Here is a 7,662-nt window from a genome sequence, read left to right on the forward strand (position 1 = left end):
GGTCACTCTACTCTGATACTCTGTTTACAGAATAATCTGGTCTAATTAGATTTGGCCTGATCACTACATTAATAAAACAAGGACAGCAAAGGACCACATTGGCTTTTTGGTTTTCCCGGCTGGTACTTTTCGTAAGGGTTCAGATTATGATTTTTTTAAGCCTCTTGAGAGGCTCATTGGGTGAAATTCTCGCTATGCAAATGTGAGAGCCTTAATTGGGATCCCCAGCAACCATGTATAAGCTGGGCAAGGTCACCTGTGCCCGTAAACCCAATGCTGGGGAAGCAGACAGAGGAGGATCCCTGGAGCTGGCTGGCTAGCCCACATGACCAGAACTGTGAGTTCCAGGTTCAGTCTTAAAAATAAATAATGTGGGACCAGAGATGGCTCAGTGGTCAAAGATGCTTGCCACCAAGCCTGATGACTCGAGTTTTGTAGAATGAGTGAACTGATTGCTGCAAGGAGTCTTTTGGCCTCTACGTGCAAAACACACACAAACACTACACACAAAGCCCTTTGACACTAGGAAGACATGGCAAGAAGCCAGAACCAGGCTTAAGACTCCTTCTCTCCTTTGCTCTTAGCTGCTTCTGTGTTCTTTGCCTAGTGGGAAGACACTGCCCTTCCGCCTGCGATGCACTTTTTAAACTCCCTTAACCTTTCTGATCCCTTTTGGGGCTTTGTCTGGGAGGTGCTCTAGGGAGGTGGCCCTAACCTAAGGTCACCTCACCCAGTTCTGCAATAACAATTACTAAAACCATGTGGCCATGTCTGACGTTCCTACCCCTTTTCTGCTACATTCTGTCACAAAGGGGACTTGTTCATCCTGAACTCGTGCAAATAATAAGATTACCATGGAAATAAGAATATTCAATCAGAATTTCTGAATTTGGAAAGGATCAAGCAAAGGAAAAAAATGGGTTTCGTTGCTGTTTACAAAAGTTAAATCATTGCCATGAGTTATAGATAGATATCTTAAGAGAAAAAAAATTATTATATCCCTTCCAAAAAAAAAACCCACCAAAGACCTGGGAAATAACCAAAACAAAAAGCAGTGACCACTCTTTATCAGTTGTCTGGTACAGGGTAGCTACCCCTGGCTTGCTCTACTCGACCTCAAGTCAGCAGCTTCATGACTCAGCTTCTCACTGGAATTGGAAGCCTTGACAGAGCAGCAGCCAGCTCGCGCTCTCTCTCTCTCTCTCTCTCTCTCTCTCTCTCTCTCTCTCTCTCTCTCTCTCTCTCTCTCCTCCCCCCCCCCCCCCCCCGCACCCTGAGCACCCATCAGGTTCCCTTGCTTGAGTCTCTGAAACAGTCCCCAGATTTTAAAAGCAGAAGCTCGCTCCGTAGAGCAGGCTGGCCTGGAACTCTGTATGTAGTAGCCCACGCTGGCCCCAAACTCCTCATTTACCTCCTCAGCCTTCTGAGCACTGACATTACAGGCATGTACCACCTTGACTGGCAGTTGACTGGCAGTTGTTTTTTGTGGAATATTGCCCAGAGCTGATTGCAGGAGCTAATCAGAGAAAAGCAGTAACTCTGTGTGGCAGGCAAAACTTTTAGTGTGGCCATGCTTAAAGATCTAATGAGAGATTCTTCAGTGAAAATTTTAGGGGACTGGGGAGATGGCTGAGTGGTTAAGAGCACTGACTGCTCTTCCAGAGGACCCAGGTTCAATTCCAAGCACCCACATGGTGGCTCACAACCATCTGTAACACCAGTTACCAAGGATTTAATGAATTCTTCTGGCCTCTTGGGGCACCAGGTATGCATGTGACACACAAACATATATACAGGCAAATTATTTATATTCTTATATATATAAATAAATATTTTTAAGTAAGTATTTTAATAATTTCAAGACAGGGCTTCTCTGTGTAGCCCTGCTTGTCCTGGAATCACTCTGTAGACCAGACTGGCCTCCAATTCAGAGATCTACCTTCCTCTACCTCCCGAGTGCTGGGATTAAAGGTGTACACCACCACATCCACCCAGCATTGATCACTGACCTCAAAATGGTCAAGCCTCACTCCCACCTCTCAATGTCTAGGACTGCAAATAGGCGTGTGTCACAATGCCAAGCTGTGCACACATTTTGACCTAACAACTACAAAATTAAAATTTGACTGGCAATATGAAACCAAATAAATATATAATGATCAATAAGAAAATTAATTATCTATGAAAATCATATGATTTTCTGAAATATATGGTTATAAAATATAACCTAGGGAAGATGGAGATGTGTATTTTCTTATTTATTACAGCATAGCAACCAACTGTAGTCTTTCAAAGAATCTCTCTGGGGGCTAGAGAAATAGCTCGGCAATAATTGCACCTGTTGTGTAATCAAGAGAGCTAGAGTTTGGATACCAGCACCCACTCCTGTGATCCCAGCTCTCAGACAGGTAGAGGCAGGAAGATTGCTGGGGCTTGCTAGTTTCTGACTAGCAGAGAAAATGCAAGCCCTATATTCAGGGAGAGACCCTGCCTCAAAGGAATAATCAGAGAATGGAAGAAAAGATACTTGACACTCTCTTCTGTCCTACACACACAGAGAGAGAAAGAGAGAGAATTAGTAAATATGATTTTAAAAATAAAATTTATTTAAACCTAAATGATGACTCTAAACTGCCCACAACCCTAGTTCCAGGGGATCTGACACCCTATCCTGACCTCCACGGATGCCAGGCACACACCTGGTGCACAGACAAATGTTTAAGCAAACACCCATACACAACAAATAAAAAACAAATATTAAAATAAATAAAAATGATAGACCAATAAGGGCTGGTGAAATGGCTTAGTGATTAAGAGTTCATTAATTGCTCCTGCTCAGGACTGAAATTCTGTTCCCAGCACCCATGTTAGACTGCTCATAACTCCAGCTCCAGGAGAACTGTCTCCCTCTTCTAGAGTCTGTGGTCACTGCACTCATGAACATGCGTGCACATATGCACAAACACACACACACACAAACACGCACACACACAAACTTAAAAATAAGTCCTAAGAAGGTTTTTTTTAAAGTGACAACAATAGCACAAAGTGCATTGGTCAGTGTTCATTGTCTACTCAAGACAGTTTAGAAACACCTGGCAAGAGACTTTCAACGGGAAAGTTTTAGATTGGCTTGGTCTATGGGCATGTCTGTAGGAGATTACCTTGATTACACTGGAGTGGGAAAACCTGCCCACTGTGGGTGGCGCTATACCTTAGGCAGAGAATTCTGAACTATTTGAGAGTGGAGAAAGCAGAGCAGGCTCAAGCCTGTAGGCCTTCCCTGCACTGTGCTCTTGACTGTGTATACAGTGTCAGCAGCTGTCTCCGGTTCCTGCCACTGTGGCTTGGCGGCACTGTCACCTGAACTGTGGACCAGAATAACCCCTCTCTCCCTTAAGTTGCTTTTGCCAGAGCATTTTAATCACAGCAACAGGAAAAAGACCAAGGCACCAGGAAAACGTCGTCTGAGAGAGAAAACCAAATTCGGCTGTGTGCGTCTGTGTCCACCTGCACCATTGTTTGATCGAGCTTTTCCCTTTAGAAAGAAAACCTTACCAATCAATCCATCCAATCCCAGTGACCTTTGGCCCCACAAGAATAATATTTTCCTGCATCCAGGCCTTGCCCCACACTTCCTCATTCTCACTGTGAGACAACCACTCATTTTGATTTAGGACAAAATTATGCTCTTTTCTCTTTAACAGAAATAAGTCCTTCTTTCTTTGAATGATTTTCCTGTGAAGCTATTTCTCTTCACCTCTGTTTTTTCCGGGACTTTTATTTGCATATGTCAATTATAATATTTCACAGAAAAAGGCTAGGTGGTGAGAGTTGTGAGCCTTTTGTTACAGCCCAGCCCTTCTGCAACAGACTAGCAGATTAAGGACCGTGTGCATCTCATGATGTTTACAGGTACACGCTTCCTTACAGAACAGCGTTCCAATGTGGCAAAAGAAGATGTGTCTCCTAGCAGATCCAACTGAAACTATTCTCTCCGTTCCGTATAAGAATGAGAAGCCAAGCATGGTGGCTCATGCTTATAATCACAGCGTTTAAGATATAGAGGCAGAGGCAGGAGGATCAGGAGTTCCAAGTTCTTGGGTACACGGTAAGTTTAAGACCAGGCTGGCTACATGAGACTCTGTCTCAAAAGACTCAAGACAAACAAATACCTCAACTTGTTCTTAGGCTTAGCTCTGAGGGTTTTACATTGGCATGGTGGTGCAAGCCTGTAACCCCGCACTTGGAAAGCAGAGGCAGAATTACCAACCATTCAAGGCCAATCTGATCTGCATATCAAGTTCAAGGCCAGCCTAGGACGTGTAGGAAGACTTTTGCTTCAAAGATAAATAAATAAATAAATAACAACAAATAATAAATAACGCTTTCATAAATTGTTTTACTTATAAATAATCTGGCTGTTTAGTGACATCTGTTACTTACCATAACAAAGCATGATTCTAAAGCTACACACTACCAAGAAGAGTTTGGAAACTTCCTGGAAGCTTGTCATTGACCTTGCTCAATGCTATCTATTAATTTTCCTTACCACACATACAGATCAGGAAAATATGCTCAAAATTAAAGCCTATACAGGTCGAACACCTGAGAGTTTTATCTCATACATGAAGAAACAGAAGAATTCATCTTTTCTATATCTTTACCCGTGAACTTGTCTCAAAATTAAATTCATACTTTAGATATTTAAACACCCGCTAGAAATTCCTTTACTTCCCCAGTAACCCCCATGGGGATAAAAACATAATGCTTGCAATACGGTTAATCCTGAAAAGTAGAAGGCAGATCTGCTTGTATTAAACCCATACTACGAAACTGGCTCATCAAAGAGTCTCCTTAAAACATGTGGAACTGGAAATCATTTTGTTAGTTTCTGTATTTCTGAGATCTGTGATCATCTTCCACCTTTATAAACACTTATTCTTGTCTAAGTATGTTTAAACAGAACAGCTAAATCTTTCGTGATACTTTAGAAATTGACTTGATAATACTATCTAGAGGTTAAAAATATTCACAGATAACATACACACACACAAACACACACTAACATACATATATATACACATTCAAAGAGATGCAGAGACCTCCTATCGCTTTGCTCTAAAATTCAGCCATGAATCAGTTAACTACAACAATACCCAACTTACTGGCTTATAAAAAAACAGTTGGCACTCGTCTCTGCTCCAGTTTATATTTTTATCTGCATTATGTTTTTGGCAAATGGGACATGTTAAGGTTGAGTACACGGCAGAGGGCTCAAGCTTTCTCTAAGTGTTTGTAGAAGGCACTTGTGGAATCTCTTCTCTTGCAGTCTTACAAAGGCTGCGGCAAAGGCTGAGGGAGATCAAGTGGCAGTTCGCATGTCCTCCAAAGTTCGTCTAAGACACACTTTCCTTCCCCTCTGCAGCTTCAGAGAGTGGTTTTCAGGGGTCCCTACGTGCCTTGAGAGACCCACCGGGGGCAGAGGCTAAAGCTGTAGCCTCTGTTGTGAGCTGAGGACACGGGATGGGAAAGGAAGGCCTGTGGTTGAGTAGAGGGAAGCAAGCAGTAGGGGCTTGAAGGGGAGCATCATGGGACTCAAGGGGAGCATCACAGGACTCAAGGGGAGCACCACGGGACTCAAGGGGAGCATCACAGGACTCAAGGGGAGCACCACAGGACTCAAGGGGTGCACCACAGGACTCAAGGGGTACATACAGGACTCAAGGGGAGCACCACAGGACTCAAGGGGAGCACCACAGGACTCAAGGGGAGCACCACGGGACTCAAGGGGAGCACCACGGGACTCAAGGGGAGCATCACGGGACTCAAGGGGAGCACCACAGGACTCAAGGGGAGCACCACAGGACTCAAGGGGTGCACCACAGGACTCAAGGGGTGCACCACAGGACTCAAGGGGTGCACCACAGGACTCAAGGGGTGCACCACAGGACTCAAGGGGTACATACAGGACTCAAGGGGAGCACCATAGGACTCAAGGGGTACACACAGGACTCAAGGGGTGTTCCACAGGACTCAAGGAGAGCACTACAGGACTCAAGAGGTGTACTACAGGACTTAAGGGGAGCATCACAGTACTCAAGGGGAGCGTCACAGTACTCAAGGGGTGCGCCACAGGACTCAAGGGGTGTGCCATAGGACTCAAGGAAGTTGAGGAGGCCAAACATGGTAAAGAAAGAAACTAAAAGAAAGGAAAAATGAGGGGGAAATAAAGAGAGGAGGAAGGGACTCTGTTGAAAGAAAGCAAAAGACAGAGAGGGAAATGGAGGAAGATGGGAAGGGTGAGATCAGAATAGGGAGGCAGGAGGGAGAAAGGAAGGAGGGACAGATGGACAGGTAGAGAGTCAGTGCCATAGTCAGAGCAGAGAAGGAGCAGAGTTTAAGAGCAGTCTCTCTCTGGGAGATGCCCCCATCCTTGTGCCTCCTCCCCCCCAACGTGGGAGGGGACCAAGATCAGACAGAACACAGAGGCCTCCCAGCATTCAGGGAGTGGGTCCTTGCTTGAAATGAAGAGCCAGGCAGGACTTCTGGCCCAACAGATACAACGGCAAAAAGTACACTCAGCACCTTAGGATTCTAAATCTGTCCCCCGATGCATACCACGGAGATCTGCCTCACCAGCTCAGGAGGCTGGGTCATCAAAGGGATCTCGGGAAGATGGTCACGGAGGCAGACAGACTCATCAAAGGAACGCGTGTGAACACAGGGGAACACTCCAGGGCCCAGGGATGAGTGTGAGCTTAGCCACATCACTGTATCCTAACTATGGCTAGTGGCTAAATACTTTGGTCCATAACAAAGATGAGACTTTACTCAGGGTGACTGCAGGGGGCAAGAGTACCTCAGTGTGGCTGAGGGTGTAGCTCAGTTGGTAGGGTGCTTGCCCAGCATACTTGAAGTCCTGAGTTTGATCCCCAACACTGTGTAAACCGAGGCAGCTGCACACACATTCTGGAGTGAGAAGGGCTCAATCCTGAACACAGCGGGGGCGAGTGGGGTCCACAGCTAATGGTCAGTGGTAAGCCATCAGTGAATGAGATTCCTTAGACAAACCGTCAAGGTGCACGCCAGAGAGCCGTTTAGTATGCCCGTCTTCTCCCGAGATCTGGTATCCTGGTCACCAAATGCCTAGCACATGTCTCTCAGGAATGAAGTCATCCTTAGGCGTGGAATAATTGAAACACAGATCACTCAGGAAAGATATTCCCTTCCCCCGGGAAGGCGTGGTTTGTTCAGCTGGCTACGCTCCTTAAAACGAGCAAGCAGATGTCTCCTGTCAAAACTGTTTGAATCTGTGGCTTGTGGCTTCCCTTGAGAGGTAGAGGCTCACTGGCCTTAGATTCGTAGTACTAAAAAAGCGTAGCACAGAGAACAGGCATGACAAGTTGACCTCAGGACAGACAAACCCTAGTACTGTGCCCTGACCCAGAATGCGGATGGCAGCCTTGGTGTCTTCGGACTGCACTGAGAGACTCAGCTCTGCCCTGTCCGTTGCTGGGATTATTAGGCTAATGTTCCATGATTTTCACCGGGGTTTATAGTGAGCATTTCACTTTTTGGCACATGGTTCTGTTTTTGAAGTCTGCCCTTCAACTAACTTCTTCCCTTCCTTGCTCGTAGAACAGAACAAACCGTGGAAGT

This window comes from Microtus pennsylvanicus, chromosome 16 (genome assembly GCF_037038515.1).
Source record: "Microtus pennsylvanicus isolate mMicPen1 chromosome 16, mMicPen1.hap1, whole genome shotgun sequence".
Taxonomy (NCBI): Eukaryota; Metazoa; Chordata; class Mammalia; order Rodentia; family Cricetidae; genus Microtus; species Microtus pennsylvanicus.